Genomic DNA, 21,965 nt, shown 5'->3' on the forward strand with positions numbered 1-21,965 from the left:
TTTAATCAGGTAGGATTAGGTAGTAGTATTATTATATATGTAAGTGCGTGTGTGTGCCATAATATTATGCTTAATGAATCATATGCTATACTTTGATTTACTTTACTGTTGCCTACAGCTAACTATACCGTTGAGTGTTAAAAATAAAGTTATCCGACAGAAAGCATCTCGCCACTACAAAGACTGACCGATGATGAGATTGAAGCCAATTTCCTGCTAACGCCTTTGCTCTCTTTTTAGTCAAGCTTCTTAAATGTCAATAGAACTTTTTCAGTGATTAGCGACATATTATTAAAAGTATATTTTAAATACAATATTATACACAGTTTAACAAATACTTAAAAAACTTTAAAAAAGAACTCCATCAAGTTTGTACTGCTGGTACACGTAACTTTTTTAGTTGCAAAGGTAGTAGCTATACTGCAGTATACAGCTTCAATGCAGATGCTTATAAATGATTTAGTATTTGAATTTCCAGCCATATACTGTAGTGGAAACAATACTAAACGAAGAAGAAAGAGTTACTAAAACTATCTCTTCAAGAAATATCGTTTATTAAAAATATGTTCTGCAGTCCGAGAAGGTGAAATGAACAGCAATCTTAAATCTTAAATCTAAATAGCAAAGCTTAAAAAGATGTGTGTGTGTGTGTGTGTGTGTGTGTGTGTGTGTGTGTGTGTGTGTGTGTGTGTGTGTGTGTGTGTGTGTGTGTGTGTGTGTGTCTGTGATAGTTGTATATAGGATCACATCCTTGTGAATTTTGTGTTATTGGATTACTGGTTGAATAGTGAAATATTAATAACTAAACTAAAACATCTTACTTTTTTTAATACATATTAATTTGTATCCAAAGTATTTTTGTTATCGTTAAATAAATAATATGTATTGAACCTTTTGCTACTACACATCTTGCAACGATTTGTATCTTTATGTTAACTTATGTTGCTCAGGAAGATGTGTTATAGTAGCTTTAATGTTTGAATACTCACGCTAAATCGCATCGTTGCCTATAGAATGCAAAAAAAATAATTTTAAACACATTTTTTATAATATGATTATACATTTTTTCTTTTAAAATGCTGACTTTGAAAGTCCTGAACATCAGTAGTATCTCTATTAGGTAGTACTCTAGAGTCCCAGAATAACACAGTAGATACAGTATTTAGAGTTACAGTAGATTTCAATATTTTTATAACTCTGTTACAAGTTATGGCACACCTAGTATTGCGTAACAGGCTTTTGTCTGTAAGATGCAAAATTTCAAGTCTATAAATAACTTATTTTTAATTTTAGAGAGAACGACAGACAATGATACAAAAATGAACATTGTACATCCTCTGGCAAAGAATATAAAAATTATGTAATCCCACTGAATGACTTCAACGGCGTTCTACCAGACTTCGTGGAAAATTGTAAAATATAACTTTATACTGAATGGAGAGGCTTTGAGGTCTATTTATTTGATGAGTGTGTTGACATATGGAATATTTTTGACATATCTTGCCACATGGTAGATTAAAGGTTTTTAATTAAATTGGGTTTCATATCAGTGTTTAAACAATAAAACTGTACACACCAAATCACCATAAAATGATGTACGTATTGGGATATTTAGATATCACATGTTATGTGAGTATTGGGTTTTATTAAAATTTTATTTCTTCTGATCTTTTTTCGTTACCATCAAAGTTACAAAAGACCAGTGTAAAAACATACTCTCTAACACATCGAAAAATCCCATGGAGTGACTGCATCACTATTGAACTCAGTGCTTCTCATATAGATATAAATCGTTTTGCGTAATTTCAAGTCTATATCTCTGTTCGTTTTTGAGACATTAGATAGACATAAAGACAGAGAGGAAGGAATGAAATTTGTCCATCCCTTTGAGAGATAAGCTTCGCTAACGCTCAACCGAAAATGTGCAATCTCCGTATGTTGACATGATGAGGACGTAACGAATCTAAAAGTTGTCTAAGAATTGGAGTTACTGAAATATGAGTGGATGACACGTCAGGGCATAGTCTTTATACTAAATGGAGAGGCTTTGAAGTTCTATTTATTTAGTTAGTGTATCACATCCATTATGCAGTTTTTCAGCAGGTTAAAAATACCCTGGAGGAATGGAGATACTCTTTATACAATTCAGTGATTGTTAAAGAGTTGGTGGTCAAAAGGCTTCCTCTATTCCTGTCAGAATCGTCCAGGTTATTTAAAATACTCGTAAACCTACTATCTTTCTTAGCTATTTTACTAATTTTTCTTATTGACATTCAATATTTAATGTTTGATTCCCGCAAAGTTACAATTTCTCCAAGGAAGTCAATATGAGTATTTCCCATTTTCTGATTTAACAAAAAAACTTTGAAACAAGAATATACAGTGTAGGACTAATAGAAAAATTAAGAACTACAATGCTTCAAGACACTTATTGTTTAAAAACAAAACAAATCAATCTAAGGTGTTAAAGGATGAATTGAATGTTATAAAAGTTTCATAAATAAATAATTGGTCTTATATTATTGTAGTTTTAAATAAACACTATTTATTGCAAACCAGCATGAAATGTATCCATTTGTTACAGAAAATGGAATGTCCGGCAAATTTTCAGCAAACCGGATACTGTGACTTCGCTGTCGATATCCGGCCGTCACGTGATATTTCCTGTCTACAACAGAATCACACTTGGAGAACGTTTTAACAAATGATATCTTTACTTATCCGTTTTTACTTATCCGACAAGTAACGCTATCAATCGAATTAAATAATGTATTTTAATTCATTAAGCCACAATAATTTGCTTCAACTGTTTTATATATATATATATATATATATATATATATATATATATATATTTAAATATGTTAGTTTAGTTTTTTAAACACATATGTGAAAGAAACGGCAATATAGAAAAATAATTGAATCGTAAAAAGTGAGGGCTCTGTGGTGTAATGGTAGCACATTCACCCGGCAAGTGAGAGATCCGGGTTCGAGTCCCGGCGGAGCAAGTATTTTTTGTGATTCAATGTTTATTGAAATTAAATTAGGCTATTGCTACGTATACAAATTTAATGACTAAATAAAAGTCATTTGGCAGGTATTTGCTCTTCCGATCATATGTTAGTTTTGTTATTTAAACACATATGTGAAAGAAACGGCTAAATACAAAAATAATTGAATCGTAAAAAGTGAGGGCTCTGTGGTGTAATGGTAACACATTCACCCGCCAAGTGAGAGATCCGGGTTCGAGTCCCGGCGGAGCAAGTACTTTTTGTGATTCAATGTTTATTGAAATTATATATATATATATGTATATAAACAGTTACTTTTCTTTTTTATGTATATTTAAACTAATAAACACAATAGCGTAGAATCGCAAACTCCCAATAATTTTAAGCAACACATATTCTAGGCAAGAGGTATTTATTTGGTAATTGAAATGTTAAATTTTTATTTAGGTAGTTTGGAAAGGCAGAGTGAAAATTAAACAATTATTCTTTTTGTAGGTAAAGGCTTTTCACGTTCTAGGAATCAATCTATATATTACTTTCGACAATTACGAATACTAACATGTTTTAGGCAACCATGAATCATATGTTTATATAAAGTTACAGAATAAGTTTAAAAAGAAATTAATAGATCACTGTATACCTTTTAACAGACATTCACAAATTTTGCGTTTGTTAAACCATCCAGGTTTATATGAGATTAGTACAATTCATTTTGCATCATGTTCTTCCTAATTCATAGTTATGAAGCATACACATGTACTAGTAAAGCATTACTGTGTTAAGCTGAACACCACATATTATGCAGCAGTGTTTTACAATTTTAACTGATATTAAATGGAAAATCGAAATTACTAAAATAAGTACGGGTAAGTAATATTAATTTCATGTAATTGTTCTGCTACAGCCTTTGCAATGGTTTTTTTAAGCAACTATAAATCATTAAACAAGCAATAACGCCTACAATCGTCTTCTTTCTACATAAATGTGTTTTGCAGACCACAATATTGTAACAAGAATTCATATATTGGATAAAAACAAAATATATTTTATTTGAAATAATTTTCAGGACAATTGCAGTAAACAAATGTGGCAGTAAACTTGGATTGGCTATAACTGTACTAAGGGAAGCGAATTGCTTCAACTGTTATTGCAGATAGTGAGGAGTATTCGTGTATTTATGGGATTGTTCAATATTATTCACAATCCTTGTAACCTTTGGAATGAAAATATACCAACCTAAAATCAATGAAATACACAAAACTTAGGGCGCAGTTTAAACAACAGTGTCTCTCACACAAGGCACAAACGAATTTTTAACGTTTTCATTTAAGAGAATGTTATGTAATACGAAGTTTTGAGAAGACTAAATTTGAGATTTCGTTTCATCTCACAAGATCTAATTGGTGCAATTGCTATTAAACATGCTATAATAAACATACTCGTATATACAAGATGTACGAACTATTTACGAAATAAGTCTAAAATAAACGCAATATAGTGATTTAGCGATATAGTGATTTCGGTAGCCTACTTTGATTTCTGTAACTTAAAACATAGGACAGGTAGATATATTTTATACTTAGTTAATTTGGTTTCATTCAATAATACTAAGAATTCGGTCATCTCGAATTCTCAGCTTTAAAATAGCACCAAGTTTTTCGTTTGAATTTTTATCACAAAAACATTAAGAGTTATTTTATAAATATAATCTAAAGTATTTACTTTTCTATCTTAAAATTTGATGATCTGGTAGTTAGCTAATACAAATTCTCAATAGATAAATAATCTAATTCGTTTAATATACGAGAAACATTGAATTGCTTATGTCAGAAATTAGTCAAACGAAGAAATTAAGTTTGTGGTTGACTATGTATTGCCTTACAAGATGAAAATGAATTGTTTAGTTTAGAAACAAAATAAACGCGATTATTATATAATAGTAAGGTAAACACTAGAAATACGGTTTTAGTACAGAGAGAAGTCAAGTGACAGAGCATGATTTATTACTGCTTTAAACTTTGGAAAATTTGATAGCACGTCTTTTGAGAGTTGACAATACTGATGTTTTAACAGGTGTTAATTCTGACTTGCATTATTCAGTAGCGTGGTTGTTTGTGTTTCCCAACTATGTACGTTTTCTATATTCTTTTTGTTGTCTGATTTTAATTTAATAACACATTCGTGGCTATGATAATGTAGTGAAAATGTCTAGTTCTGATCAGGAACCTGGTCCAAAGGGAAAACGTAGAATTTTCAATAAAAAGACCTACAAACGTAATGTTGTTTGCAATGAGAGATTCGAAGGAGAATGATTAATAATATTGATTTCTTATTTAATAATTCTTTTCTTACTCTTATAATTTGTATTACATAAAATTATTTTTACCCTAATATTCTCAGAAGACTTGAAACAGCATAATATTAATATATTATTATTGGTATAGCTTATTAATATTGTTTATAGAGGCGTATGTAAATAATCTACATGGGGTTTCAATGCAACGCCAAGATTTCGGCAACTATTAATTCTATTTATTTTATCTTACTGTGATTATTTATCTGGAATTATGTTAAAAAACAAAGCTCATTTCTTTTCCAGTGTTCTAAATAAATGATTTTATTTCTAATATGTTTAAGTTTTAACCTAAAAACTTATATAGTAGTTATAAATAACGATGTAATTAGTTTCAGGATATTCCGTATTTAGCGTTGACTTGCTACACTGCGAACAATGCTGCTATATAATGCTACGAAATATAACATAATGTTTCTCCCTTTCCCCAAATCGACATTATTTAAGTCGGTATTCACCAATACATGATTATAGTCCAAACCTCTAGGTAATAAGCCTGCTCGTTCCTTGGCTTTCGACCTTAGCTCTCCGAACACATCATAAAAATTTAAAGTCCTTGAGCAGCTAGTGACATTCCTCTTTGTGAGCCTAGTCCTCGGAATTCGGCCCTAAAACAGAAACCAATTATTCCGGTTAAATTAGGTACACAATTGGTTTATCATAAATACAACGCTACATCTGGAAATATTAATAATTGTAACTATTTTAATTAGATAATCCTAGATTGCCACTTATTGCTTGTAATTCAAGTATATATGATTAATTTTGAAATTAAAATTAATATCAGGTTAATTTATTGCTGTAATTTGTAAAAAAGGTAAACCAAAGTGGGTGTACGCCTTTCGTCAACCTGTCACGTAAAAACTTTGGTAAAAATGTTTGCAAAATTTTAAATTCTATAGCTACAGCGTTATATATGAAATGTCATATCACTGTTCTCTGTACTGAAACTTATTTATTCAGCGATTTTCTCGTTGCCATTATTATTACCCATAAATCAATTTTAAAAAGTTTGCTACCTCTGCCAAATTCCATGAATCGTAGATAGAAGACTACGTTGAACATAAACGAAAAATGTCTTTCAGATAAATCCACTTTGATATTTAAATAATTTCCTCTATACAAACATTCTATGCGGCATAGATAATTATTCATATGTAGAGCAGCGAGATTAATTATGTTACGCGTGTGTAGTGGCCGGCAAGATTCATTTGTTGCGTGTCACTAAATACATATAGTGCTAATATAGTGTCTGTATATTTTTACAGAACTGTTTTTGGTTTTTAATTGCTTGTGTAAGGATATAGGTAACATATATCTCAATAACCACTTCTAGTTCTGGAAATACATCAATTACAAAATGTAATTAGCCAAAAAGTAATTATTGACACAAATTTACGACAAATATACAAAAAAATCTATAGTTTTTCAATTACGTGGATTTAATCTTTCTTTCAAAGCATAAGCCAAATATTCTCTCAGTTCCCAAAGTTTTATATTTTTAGAAGTTCCCATCAATCTCTAATTAAATTTTTCTGTTTCGTTGAGAATGGTCGGTGGCCTATTGTGAGACCCTATGGCGTAGATGAGTAGTATTTTCTTTTTGTTCATTATTTAAAATATAAAAATATATATTATGCATTATGCATTATATTGTGTATTGTGTACAACTTACTCTAGGCAGAAGTTTTCTGTAGAAAATGTAAAACATTATTTGTATTCTTATGTATGTTGTTCTCTCTTAAAAAGAAAATATGACGTCTGTCCATATATAGCAGGTACTTTAATAATCCAAATCTTCGTCTGAATGTTTAAAACATTTTGCTCCTCTCTAGAAATAGACAATGACTTTTTTTGAACTTGAAAAGAATGTGCTACTTGGCGTTATTGATAACACAGCTTCTCTCTACTTACGAATTTACTAGTAGGCTACAAACAACAATGATTAGTTGTACAATAAAATACAAACAATTTCCTTCTATGACCTAAATATTGTATAAATCTCTATTAACGGTAAAATTCCATAATATAATCCTGAAACATTTTCTAAACGTTTTTACTTCGACCTTTGTTCAAGTCTATTTCAAGCGAAAAGAATGTCATAGATTACTGTACGTTGTTATGATCACTAAGAACTATTTACAATTTTACGTTGTTATCAGGGAAACTATAAAACGTCATCGCTATAAAGATAACGGACTTGTATCTGAGCAGTCTGTCCTTACTGAGCATTCGACATGTTTCTGCAGGATACATCAGTGCAAACAAGATAACGCACTGATAGCCAGAGGCATCTTAATTTTATCATTAGAAAACTTTAAATATCTCATAATGCCAAAAAATCATTAAACCAGCTTTTCTTAATTTGCGTTACTATTTCATCATGTTTTTATATTTTTACATAGAAAAGGGTATATTATATATATATATATATATATATATATATATATATATATATATATAAAGTTTTTTCTGACAAAGTAAATATCCTCGCATTAACCTAACAATACATTATATGGAAAATTGGTTTCCTCTTGGTTACCTGTCTAACCGTACGGGCTTGTTGTCCATACATAATATTCGAGTAATGGTTTGAAATCATCCTTCAAGTTCAGCATCGTTTCGAGGACATAACCAAATACGAGAAATTCAAGATAATGAAAACACCGGCCTTCTAGAAAGTTAAAAACAATTACTAGAAAGTTTATTTCATTATTACAAACAAAATGAAAGGTAAATAATGAATTTATTTATATCTATTTGGACTATGATTGATGGTTATAGTGGTTAAATATAAAGGTCAGATCATTGTGTACGAGTATAGTAAAAAAAACTCCGTTACATTGAATATTGTTACTTGCTTTGAGTTGGTTAAAATTTAATCTACCAGTCATTTATTGCACTACGTTATTAAATATTGTTGACAAATAAACTTGTTATAAGTAGTGATAACCTGCAAATGAAGTTATTTCATGGAAATTAAATTTGATACTGAACAAGGTTCTGAATCAAATCATTAAACTAATGAAAAATATTCTTAAGTTAAAAATATAAGCATTTAGTAATTAATAGTAGCTTGTTTGAAAGTAACCATTACTGATGTTTGAATACATGAAAACGGACAGCACCGCAAACTTCAGAGTGTTTTCCTACATTTATAACAAGAGAGAACTTGTAAAAGAAAGTCAGTTTAAACTCTGTTGGAGTCAGTACCACGCTGAGCTGCAGACAGGAAGACGCTCGTTTGTTACAAAGATATACTGCCGTCAGAAGCAGCTGCAGGAACTGCATTTTAAAGCCATAGGTTGTCTCCTGCAACGTTTTTCTTTTACTGAAATGTTTCTTGTCAACTACAATTTAATTAACTGAAGCAGATTTTATACAAAATGTAAGAAAAGTAGAAGGAAATCTTGTCAAAACGATGGAAAACGTTGAAATGAACAAAAAGTTTCCTTGACTATAAATCCCACTCTCTCTCTCTTAGCGTTTGTCTCTGTTTTTCTGTTTGCATTCAAAAGTTAATAATACTAAACCAGTTTAAGTTACAGTGTTCTAAATTAACATTTATGTTTTTTTACTTTAACCTAAAACTAATTATTAAAAGTACTAGGGTTGGTGGGCCTGGTCGTACATTTAAAATATGGTTTATGTCGTTTCGTGATAGAATTAAATTTTGAACAGTTTTTACCAAATCTTGGGAAATTTTTTTATCGTGACAGCATTAGTTGGCATTGTCCGTAGATTTAGTAAACTGGAACCGCTAATTCTTTGTTGTAAGTAAACACGAACTAAAAAAGTTAACCAAACAAGAAACTAACAAATATTGACGTGTCCAATGCATTACCCAGTTAGACGTTATCACAGAGCGCCGTATCTACACTCACGAGTGATAAGCTTTGTGAACACCTCTGCTGGAAGTATCGGTAGCGTACATGACTCTAGAGTCGAGGACCCCTGCTTCCAATCTCGCTGTCCGCTTCATATTTTTGCTAATTATAGAACGTTTTTGTAAATATTGTAAATAATTTTATTTTATATTTTAGTTCCATCAAAGCTTCATTATTGAATGAATATTACAATAAGAAATCTAGTACAATTTAAAATTGTTTATCGTGGAAAAAGTTACTTTACAGTTAATAAAACAACCGCGGATGCAACCACGCATTCTATTTAAAGAGTACAATATTTATAGGCAGAAACAAACTTTCAAATCAGGGGATATGAACTGGCGCTGCTTGATTGGCATGTTCGGCTATAAAAACAGACGCAAACTTGACTAGTCTGTCAATTGTTAATGATAAGCGTGACTGGCGTGAGCCCTCAGAGCTTAGGTTAATATCAGACTTTACCTAAAACCATATGACCAATGATTTCCGAGGTAAAATCTTGGAGTATAGAGGAGGTTTTTAGTTGTTAGTTCACGTCGCAAGAATAATGAACGTGTAGTTTATTTCATAGCTAAAAGTACAGTAAAGAGTTAGTGCCAGAGTTTCTCGGAGCAGATAAAACACGCAAGCAGGTAACCACATTTAACAGTAAAGTTTCATGGCAGGAGGTTGTATGATCGCAACTCTGAGCAGAGTAAGCCTTGAGTAACTAGGCTGACGATATAGAAGAGCAATAATTCAAACAGTCTTATGGTATTATATGATAATAAACCAGCTCATTGAGGCTCGACTTCAATTTGCTCGATAAAACTCACCAAATGTCATGTCAGAGTTAGCAGTTAAAGCTATTTATTTAATTAAATTGAGATTTCTATAAATTTTTCAGCTTTATTAAATATACGTTATGGTCTAAATTTTATTTCCTTAATACGTGAAAGTTAAAGAGGAAACCAATCGGACAGTATGAGGACTGAAAGACAAAAAAGAGAGGTAACAAGCGCTACCTCATTTATGAGATCAGTGACAGTTTAAGTTTCAAAATATTTACTTTAATAGTTTTTTGCAAATTTTACATTCGTACCCAACACTTGAAAGTGTCAACATAGCTTAAATTGTGTATGGAAACTTGAAAACGCACTATTGAACAAATTACCTAGGATTGAAATTGTAGCATTCATTTTAATTATATTATATATTCACCATTATATTTGCAAACTGCAATGATCTGTATGTATTAAAATTAACACACAGTTACATTATTCCCGTCATATTGATTGTGCATCATGTCGATATGATTCTCCTCATTATGAGTACTTAGAGAATGATCATCGAACTTCTATTGATCACATATTTATCCTTCTGAACGTGCGATTAGTGAGTATTAGTGTTATTGGCGAGATTTTACTCATGTCAAAAACTCGTTCATTGTCTTTATTTTTCTTCTTTCTATATATTACAGCAATAAATGAAATCTTAGCCAAAGATTGTATTAAGCATCAATCAATAGTTTTAGTATGTCGATGTTTTTTGCAATTTTATACGATTCTCCCAAGTATTACGAAAAAACATAGTAATTACATTTTATTGGGTAAAGTAAACATTTACATTTGGTTGAAAAATAACAAATGATAATCTAAACTACCCCAAAAGTAATGTATAGAAAATTACACCCTTAACGCTGTTTTCTAGCTTTAACTGAATCAAGCTTTTACACATCTAAAATATTTTTTTCAGAATTGAGATTATAAACGGGTGAAGTTAGTTAAACATAAAGTAAACCGTACATAATTTTTTGTTAGGACTATGATCCATTTTCCAATAAAGTTTAAAATTTTCAAAGAAAATCCCTTGAGCAACTAACATTTCGTGGAAAAATTACGATCTACGAAATATTTTTGAAAATCCTTAAATAGAGCACATGTGAACAACATGATTAAAATACTTTTTCTAAAATATTCATTCGTGGAAACGCACAGATACCCTTAAATTCTAAAAAAAGGATTTTCCCCTAAGAACAGGTTCTCCAGGTGCACGAGTTTTTTTAATTGACAATGCTTTGTGACCTGGAGTTCATAATGACCAACATTTTCCAGAGAGTAACAGATCCCACAAGCTTAACCACCTAAAGTCCCAAATCATTTTGTAGTGGAAATCATATAAGCTAATGACCCAGAAGCTTGAAAATGAGAGAACTCTTTTTGTTTAGAATTCCCAGTGACCTAGAACCTGCAACAGCTGAAAATTTCTGGAGGCTAGTAGGACTCAATATCGCGTAGGTTTTTAATGGATTGAACATTAATGTTTGTAGAGGCAAGCCTGCACTAGTTGTTAGCAGCCACTAGTTAAAACTAACAACATACAGAGACAGAATCTCTCATAGTACGGAAGATTTCAAAATCGGCTTGAATTTTGGTGGTTGGAATGTTTGTTGAGACCAGAATTCGATGTTGAGGCTAGAAGGTACTAGTAACCTAGAGCTCATAGGGGGTAAAATACAAACTTTTTTCGCTCTTAAAGGGTGGGATATTCCTTCAATTTTTTTTTTAGTTTTGATTTTAAATATCTTATGGGAGAGAAATTGTAAGTAATTAATATTTAAGCAATACCACGAGAATATTTTGCTTTAAAAAGAAATTATTATGTTTTAGGTCAACAGTTTGATTTATTAGTTTTAAATTTCAAAATTTAACCATTACATCATTGTAGTATATACAGTCGGAGGTTTTCACAAGCTAGACTTGTATATGCTAAACTTTGCCATATCGTACTAAAATACTGACCCTAGCTTCAATGGCCATCTTTTAAAAGTGATGTAAATGATAAAAAATTAATTATTATTAATTAATTTTAAAGTTTTGGGTAAAAACAAATAATTCCAAACTTACGTAATATTTTCCTTATGTATATAAATACAACGGATGTAGCACGAAAATGTTCTTGAACACTTAATAGTTAAAATATTTGCAGTCAAGGTTTAAATTAGTATATTAAGTATAAGAATTGTTACTCAATTTGATCTTTAGTAATATATAGAAATAACTTCTACACTATACTGTATGATCTACTTCTGATGAGTCATAAGAAATACAAAAGTCATAACAAATTTTTATAGGCTGTTATATACGTAAATTATATTTGACTTGTGCTCTTATTATTATCAACTACTCAAGAATTAAAACTATGAGGTTTTCATACCAATAACATCCAAGAGATATAATATCAATTAAAAAGCACTTGTTTAAAGATGTAATGTAATTTTAAATAAGAGTAATCATTTCAATTTTGATACTGAGGTTCATTATACTAAGAATTACGGCTGGCCCTTCAAAGTAGGAACAGGGAATTCAGGCTACAAAACACGGCTGATAGAATCTCATTATCCTCTCACATGACTGGCTTCGTTCATGGTTAGTTGCCTTTATTTTGTTGAACTGTATTTCTGATTCTCTACGTAACGATTTCGAACATTTATTTATTCTTTTTATCTAAGTTTTAAGTAAAATATAACAGATTTATTTCAATAAATAATTTTAAATTTAACATAGAAATTATTGAAATCTCATAAAATAGTGGAAAAAAACTTTTAGGTAAACCTTAATGTTTATAAATTTTATATATAAATATATAAATATATTATATATATATATATATAGCCTATTTAGATTGAACAACCAATAGGATTCATGTTTGCGTACGTTTGTGTTTGAAAGGAATGAGCTGGTTAATAAAATTTCAAAAATGTATAGAGGTAAGCAAAGGTTTTTTTATAAATAGATTGGTGTTGACTCGGTCATAGGATTTTGGACATATGTCATTGGTATATGGATGGTCTGATACCAAAGTGAACCAACTCCATATTTTTAATTTTTTCAGTACGAACAATAATAGATTTTCAATGTTTTGATGCTAAATAGCACTTTGAAATTGAAAAACATATTGTTTGTTTTGTGATAATCTGAAAAGTTACACTAATTGTATCTTCATAATTACTGAAAAAAATTAATATAAAACTCAGCAAGGGATGAAAATATTTTTTCAAAATTTTTTTTGTACTGACATGGTTCAGTCTGGTTCATGAAACTTACCATTGCACCCTGGGTGCTTCAGTGAACCAATATTTATATGTAAAAATAAGTTACTTAAAATATTTTTCTTTCATCTTTAAAATTACTGAATTGTATCTAAAATGTTCTAAGGTGGATTTTACTTCTAAATTAGGGAGGAATAATAAGTTCATTACTGATTTTTCATTCTGATTTTATTATTTAAAAAGTGAGAAGACCAAACAAACACAGTATTACAAAATTAAAAACAGGTCAAATTTAATAAAACTTATAGATTATCAACCAATTCTTCATCGTTGATTTCACTGGTAGTTATTTCCTGTTTCTGGAACAAGTCTTCATAAAATCCATGGTGTGAATCTGTGGCACAAGTTCTAACATTGATTTTAAGTCAGCCTTTTTTCAGAAGAAAGAGGTTTGCCGTTAGGATTTCTTTGTGACTAAAGGAAGATGGTGAAGAGGAACTTGAGTCTTACTGGGTTCAGACCTCTTGGTTTCAAGGGTTTTTGATTTCTTTTTTTGGAGCCGTTTACTGAGACTGATTGAGTGGTACTCAACATCACTATTGTGTGTGTACTTATAATACATGACATAAGGATGACTTTGTCTCTACACATAAACTTCTGATCTTTAACCATTCAACTTTCTCTCCGTCACACTCTTTTCTGTTTGTAAGAGCTGCGCAAACTTGATCAGTTAGTTATCAAATCTGTTTCCTTTATAGTAATGACTTCAAATGCTTGCTTCTTTGACCTACATCCCTTTATTATTTCAGCAAGCTGTTGTGGGACATAAATGTATTCGTGTCTTCTCATGCTTTTTTCTATGTGACCAAAAATCCGTGTCGTTTGGCAAAAAACTGTGGCCTGGTATGGGAAATTTTTGCTCAATTTCTTTAATGTTGTTTAAAGGGTTTTGCACTAGTCGCATGAGTAGGGATACCATTTTGAAATTCCTATTCTGGCCACCACATGAGTCGCACCACAACACAATCTTTTCTTTTGTAGGATGGTCAGAAATGTATTTCAAAAGGCAGGATCCAATTTCATCTGGTCCCCTTCCTCCTTGACATTCATTCCAAAGGTGCATTGTTCCTTTTGACGAGGCACAGTCATGAACGCCTAAATTATAAACGGACAATTGCCTCTTATAATATGCTATTCCTGTAGGAACCTTTGGCAATGAGAATGTCTTCTGTAAATCAAAAGGTTAAAACGGTGCATTCGCCCGTTTTTTAGCAAATTGCATGTCCCGCTTCATTTCATCTCTTGCTGCATTTACTTTTCTATGGTGAAGTCAGTATTGGCCAACACTTGATTGAGTTTCAATTTTTTTTCTGCAGAGGTCTAGTTCACTCTCAATCGCTTTCTTCTGGACATTATATGAATCGCACACTTTACAGGGTGTCCTTATGAGGTGTCTTAAAACCTAAATTGAAGTCTTTGTAAAAGATTTTTTCATACATTGACTGAGACACAGTCTGATCTTTAAACATTATCAGCTTCCATTTTTTGGGCATATAACCTATACATTAGACTTAAATTTAATTCAGCCCCTAAATACTTTTTGTTTGGATTATCTTTGCGACTGTAATGGCTAGTGTAGGCAGGAAAAGATGATATATGATTTTTAACAGAGTTAATTCGTTCATCTGATAGTTTGTTTATGAGGCGTATGTTTACCTCTTTTGTCTACAACCTCACCACGACTAAACTTTCATCAGTGAGCGATGAATCTTCGCGCTATCTATTTAAGTGTTTTTATAAACATACTTTTACAAATCCTGACATCAATATTTTGACATGGCAAATAATAGTAACGAAGAGAATTCTCTCTTTGAATCATCAGAACCCTTTTTTCAAAAGCATTTCGAACTTTAACAGACCTACCAATAATAGCAGTCTGTGTATCAAATGACCCTGAATTCCAAAAGAGATCAAAAAACTTTTTCCTTTCATCCAATATTAACTTTTTCAGCGCATTTCATTCTACATTTACAGTCAAACGGTTTCAAATATTTTACTTGCAACAGGATTACCACTAGTACTCTCATAAGCTTTTCCTGAGTTTCGATTTATCTTTCTAATATTTTTTTTTCCACTTAGCTGGATCTCCGTAGTTTCTCTTTCTTCTCTTCTTCTCGGGTGGGTTTTCTTCTGTTGCTACGAGTGTTTCCTGTCTCATTTCTGATCCATCTGCCCCAACATCTTTTCCATCCTTCTTCTTCTTCTTCTTCCTTTTTTGCTTAGAACCACATGTGACATCCATCTGCAACATTAATGCCAATATAAAGCATGTACAAAGCCAACAATATAAAATAGTCCTATTTTATTAAAAGTATGGTGGTAAAAGGATTACTGTAGTAATAATGTACCAATATATACACACACAAAAAAACAAAAATAAGGTTTGTTTTATTAAAAAATGAATTAATTAATCTATTATCATTGTCTATAAGCTTTATAAAAATCCAGGGGCAAACAAACAATCAGCATTTTTTACAATCTCGTCTGCCAGAATGAACTAACATCATTTAAATATCTGAACACTGTATGCCAGAGTGAACTAACTCCAAAATCCCAGTTATGACAACAGATAGTATATCGTGCATTGCAGATATCTGTTAACAACACTATTGAAAGGCTACAACATTAATATGTTACAAAAAACACAACCACAACAGCTGATATTATGGAGGGAATAGTTAGTTCACTTTGGCATAAGATGAAATGCTAATGTACACTAACCTATTGGCATATAATTGAAATGACCTTAGATAATTAGTAAATGTGAAATATTACCTTCACTACTATCTTCAGCATGTTGAGGTGGGGATGTACTCGTCGCCAGAATCTTCAAATAAGTCGGATAAACTGGAGTTTAACTCACTATTTATTAAAGAAGAGGATGCACCATGAACCAACTCTAATGCGTCAGCCATGTTTTTCAGGAGTTAGTTCAGTCTGCCACACAAAACAAAATCAAAATTCCCCCGTATGGTAAAACAGAAAAATAAAATTTCCCTCACAAACTCAGCTGTTTAATATGGTTCTCTCTGGCATGTGAATGTATTGTATTTTATAAAGTAAGAAATGACAATACCGGAAAAACATTGAAATTGGAGTTGGTTCAGTTTGGCATCAGACCATCCATATGTAAAAATAGGAACAATAATTGTCAAGAAATTTATCCTAATTTCTTCTCTAGGTGTAAAAAAACACCATTATGATACGAAGTTAAGCATGCACAAAAATTAATTTCAAATCTAAAACAAAAACGTAAACAGAAAACCGGCTGCCTCTTATACCTCCCTTCCGAACAATCGTTATTTTGTCGCCCTTTAATTTATTATATAACCTACCACGCTGATTCATGCAGTTCCTAAATAGAGCGGTTTTTTCATTCGTCGAATCGGGTGGTTAATGTAAGTGTTATTTTTGTGGAAATGAAATTAAATGAAAAATGTCTTTATTAGAGGCGAAGTTAGGACTATTAAGTCCTCTCTACCATTTAACCTCAAATTAAAATTAAAATTAATTGATTGATTTTAATTAAAATTGATTTTTGTGGATGTAGTATCCTGAACGCTTGTTCTGTGGTGACATGGTTAGTGTTTGTTCTACAAACCTTCTCAGAGACCTCGAAAAATTAGTATTACACTACTTCATCGTAACGGTGTCAATATATAAATAGCTCCACCAACAGAGAACTAACATATTCATTTAATTTACTTCGCTAGACTAAGTAATACATCATTATTGAATATCTGACCAAACAGCTGATAATCACATAATATGATTAACTGGTAAATAAGTGGTTTAAATATAAACGAATTGTACTACATTTCAAAGGAATGGAATTATTAAATATCCAAGCTGGGGATTTACCCCAAAACGTATAAATGTTGTTCAAAATATATTTTTTTAATATAAATCTCCTAAGATAATAGCGTCAATATTCAGTCTAATTTTTCTTAAATTGAATATAATTTACACTTTTGGACTCCGGATTAAATTTTAATACTATATTTCTTGCCAATAAATAAATTATTAAATTAAATAAAATATATTGTATGGTCGTTTTACATTCCTAAGATCTGACATGAAATACCCTGTGATTGTGGTGATTTGAAATGAATATATGTTGGGAATGCTGGGGAAGAGGTTTTACTTCATAGTACTTTTCAAAGTTATTTAAAATAATTATACGACGATTCTGGATGGAAATAATTGTATATTTCAATGATAGTTAATGGCTAGGATATGAGCATTAAATCTTTGTACTTCATTAATATTTGTTTCATTCTCTTGTCATAAATTTGATATAATATGCATATTTTCCTAGTGGCAATGTCTTCATTTCGGAGAGCCTGCTTAGGTATATTGCAGCATCTATTTACAAATGCATCATATTATTGAAGGACTATATTTAAAAAAAAATCGTGAATATGGCAATAACACAATTTTACATTAACTTGTACATATTAAATTCATGATTTAAACAAATCTACATAAACATTATAGTTAAGGAGGTAAGACATTGTGTTATACTTATGGATCCCATGTACTTATAACTGAGATAAATATATTACGCAGATAATAGCAAGGTACTAACAGTGATAATGTACTCAGAATCATATACTAATATGGTTTGTAATGCCCTAAAACATATACGAATCATAAAAATTATTAATAGTATGGATTTCAACAAATTTGTCGTTCAATATTTTTGGAAAATAGGTTTTTGGATATTTATAAATTTCCTTTTTATGCTCGTAGTATTACTATAAGAATAAACATTTCACTTGTTTTTTCGGTTAAAAAAAGCTTATATTATCTATAAAACCTAATGTATAAACTCATACAAGCCTGAAATATTGTACACTTTTAAGCAACCTGGATTGTGAAAACAGTTGATCTAAAGTTTGTGACAACATTGAAGATATATATATATATATATATATATATATATATATATATATATAACACGTTTTCCTCAGACGGCAATATTTTAGCTAAGTTATCAGGTATTGTACGACTTGTGGTGGCTTGAGTAAATCAAAAGAAGTCTCCAGATGTTTTGTTGAGCCCAGAGCGGCAATGGAGGTTTCTCAAAAATACGTGATCTGCCTTTAAACAACTTTTACAGCGATGAACACACATCGTACACTCTCACAGCGTATAGCTATTGTAATCCCTTTAATTCATGACATTTTTCATGAGTTCATCATAACTTTTTTATCATTTAACTGTCTGAAAAAATAAGCCAATTTCATAGATATCTCCCGATTGCATGACTACATAATGGAATTTCCGAGAGTTTCTTTGGGGTTTTCTCTGATCATGATTCCAGAATCAACAACAAACATAAACCAAAAGTTTATGGTAAAGTTACTAAAAAGTAAGCTATTCATTTTAAGAAATACGTTTTGTTCTATCTTTTACCTTGGTGACACTTAAGTCTTCGAATGACTTTACACATTTTAAAAGACAATAAATAATACAAAAAAGCTGGCATATCTGTATTGTTCATAGTAAGCTATTGTTGTGTGTAAATAGTGTTCTTATATCTCCTTTGGGGAAGGACCCGTCTGGGTTAAGAATAAAATCTTTAATGATAGCCTATTATGAATTTTAAATAGATTTAAAGATCCAGTTGGGCTGAAAACAATGTCTTACCGTTTACAGAAATCAAGAAATTGCTGTTTAAAAATGTTACTTCACTGTACATAAGAAATAACTAATGCTTTACCTGTTACAAGTTAAAAGGAATTCTTAATTTGAGTGAGCTAGTAGAAAGTATACCACATAAATGTTCCCCTCCTTTTGTCTGGCAATGTGCTAACCAGAAACAATTTGCAAAATTTGATTGGTAACATCTCCTGTCGTTTAAAAGTTATAAGGTCATCCTAGGACATTATTGTACCCTGTATATATGTTCTTGATGATAGGAAGAAGGCTAACTAAATATTGGTGGCGGAAATATAATTCACTCGAAACAGAAGAGCTCATACAAATACAAAACCTATTAAATTGCGTGTGAATATGCGGGTAACTGCCAGTACACTGTATACTTAAAACAAAGGTGGCATGCATGTGTGTTTTGTATCAATTTACATTATATAACCTAAATAAACTCTTAATGTATTTCGCACACTTCAATAAACATATTTTTAGTTTCATATACAGTCTATTAAGTTGCTTATTTATTTATAAATAAACGTTCCCTTTAATGAAGGTTTTACAAATGTATCCTAAATTTTAATTTTAATTTTATTTATTGTTATATTTTGTTGAAGAAAAAAAGAGATTTGAAAAAAACGAGAATTGAATATTGATCTCACCCTTTCCTCTGAAATTTTCGAACGCTTTTTAAACTTTTAAGGATAATATTTTGAAGAATTCAAGAAATAAAATGTATTGCAAAGGGGACTATTTTAATCAACTTACCAGGTTACAAAATAGTAAAGTATACTTTTAATACTAAACTTTTTTTATAATTCCTGTCCAGAGTTGTTTTATGGGTCACTAAACTCGACCGTAAAGCTGATTAGTAGAGCATCTACTATATCAGCCACATGTGCTTTTAACCATAAAATGTATTATACACTAACTTTTTATATATCTGGTGGTCAGTTTTAAGTATTTCAAGGTCAGAAAAATATTTACTAAGAAATCAAATATTACTTCTATAATTTAAACCACATTTGATCATTTGATAACCTTTTTAACAACCTCCAATTACAAATCTACAAACATACTGCGGTAGACGATACATTTCCTTCACAGTAGAAATATCTCTCTTGATTGTAATAAACAAAATGTATGCTTATACAATACAAATTGGCTCTCACATCGAATCTAAACAGCAGAACATCCATGTGACTCCATTACTGAGCTCAAAGTTCGGCTCTTATGGTCTCGAAGAACTGCTTCACACTTTGTGATGGAATTCCTTCTATGAGTCCGGGACAGTATCAAAAGCTTTCAGAGCTACCGCTTAGCTGGTTTCCTCACTGAAGTGTAAGAAGATGAAAGAGGAAGTTAGTTGAGATTATTATATCTACAAGTTACTCTTTCCTTCAAGATTTGCATAGAGGTATTAAACAAAAAGTAAAAAAGTAAAGAATGTCTTATTTTACCAGGCGAAGTTAGGGCTAAGAAGCCCTCTCTAACACTTAACCTGGGGACCAACGGCTTAAAGGTGACTTCCGAACCACCACCAATGGCCGGGCAGGCGGGCCGCTTGGAAGGACAGGATCGCTCAGCGGTCACCTATCCAAGCAGCGGTCACGCTCGACGTTGCTTGATCTGGTTATCTTGCGATAACCGCCGTACCCGCTACACTGCGCCAATGGCAATTATTAAATTTTCTATAGTGTGGGACTTCTTCAATTTTATATTTCCAGATAACAAGTACGCATGCATAAGCTTATTTAATGTAACTTAATATACAGTATCTCACTCAGTTTGCTAGTGATCCAATATAAACTTGGTATGACAATAATACTTACACAGGCCTCGGATAAGTTTGGTAGCCAACCTCGAAATATATAATATTCCCATTTGAAGTTATCTGCTGTCTGGGCTTAATCATGGATTTCATCTCTACTAATGCATGAAAAAGGCAATAAAAAATCTACAAAAATAGTCATACTGATTTTGAAAAGTTTTAATTTGTACATTTTTTAATATTTCTTAAGGTTACATGATACTGTTTATTCATGCTTAAGAAAGTAATTATCCATATGGCTATAGAGAACTATAAACAATACACGACGTTAACTGCTTGGATTAGTTACAGAAAAGTTTTTAAATCTCTGTAAGAAAACAAGTGTTACAATAAGATTGAGCCAATGTATATTTACTACAAATTACGTAACTTTTAGTCTGTCAAAAAGTAGATTCAGCGTGGAAATAGCATCTACGTTCCATGTACTCGTATATAAGCATTAACCAGCTTCAACTAACCGAATTTTTCTAAATAGCGGCCGTTCTCATTAATATAAAATGTTTATCGGGATAATTCTCTAATCTTTGCACAAATTTGCTACCACTTCAATTAGGATCTAAACTTGCCATAAGTTCCATGCATTGCAGCAAACACGTCATTCATTGAAAGAGACTGTTAAAATATGTATCTAACTGTTCTATGTAAATTTCATCACAATATGGCAATTATATAACATGTGTATTTAATTTAAGTACTATTTTTAATCTCTTTACATTAAATTGTCTTAAAAACCTAGAGGAGACTTAAAGTTACAATTATTCTTATCTATACGTTTTTTGTTACTACTTTTGAGCTAGATAGATATCCAAATAATCAAATTGCAAATTTTATTAAAAATATGCTTTCAACTTCTAATTTGGCAAACATTAGTTATGTACTTTTAGGTGAGCAGTGTAATGTAGTTAACAAAAACAAAGTAACTATGTTAATTTTGCTACAAATTTAAAGCCTGTTATTAAATCTAGTTTTTTTGTCAGAAGTAAACTATTCTTACTTATATGGCATGTATATATATATATATTTTTTGTTTCGAGTAACAAAGCAATCTCTACTTTCGCACCAGAAATACCTTAAAACAGAGTTAATTACAATAGGTATAATTATACAATTTTGATACAATTTTTTCATAGGTAAAACA

General features: G+C 31.0%; 1 non-coding gene across 1 annotated transcript; it reads left to right on the plus strand.

The window, feature by feature from the left end:
* Window positions 1-3,193: 3,193 nt before the first annotated feature.
* On the plus strand, window positions 3,194-3,264 carry Trnag-gcc. Its single transcript has one exon. It is a non-coding gene; the product is annotated as a tRNA-Gly (tRNA).
* Window positions 3,265-21,965: the final 18,701 nt, after the last annotated feature.

Source organism: Homalodisca vitripennis, chromosome 3 (assembly GCF_021130785.1).
Source record: "Homalodisca vitripennis isolate AUS2020 chromosome 3, UT_GWSS_2.1, whole genome shotgun sequence".
NCBI lineage: Eukaryota > Metazoa > Arthropoda > Insecta > Hemiptera > Cicadellidae > Homalodisca > Homalodisca vitripennis.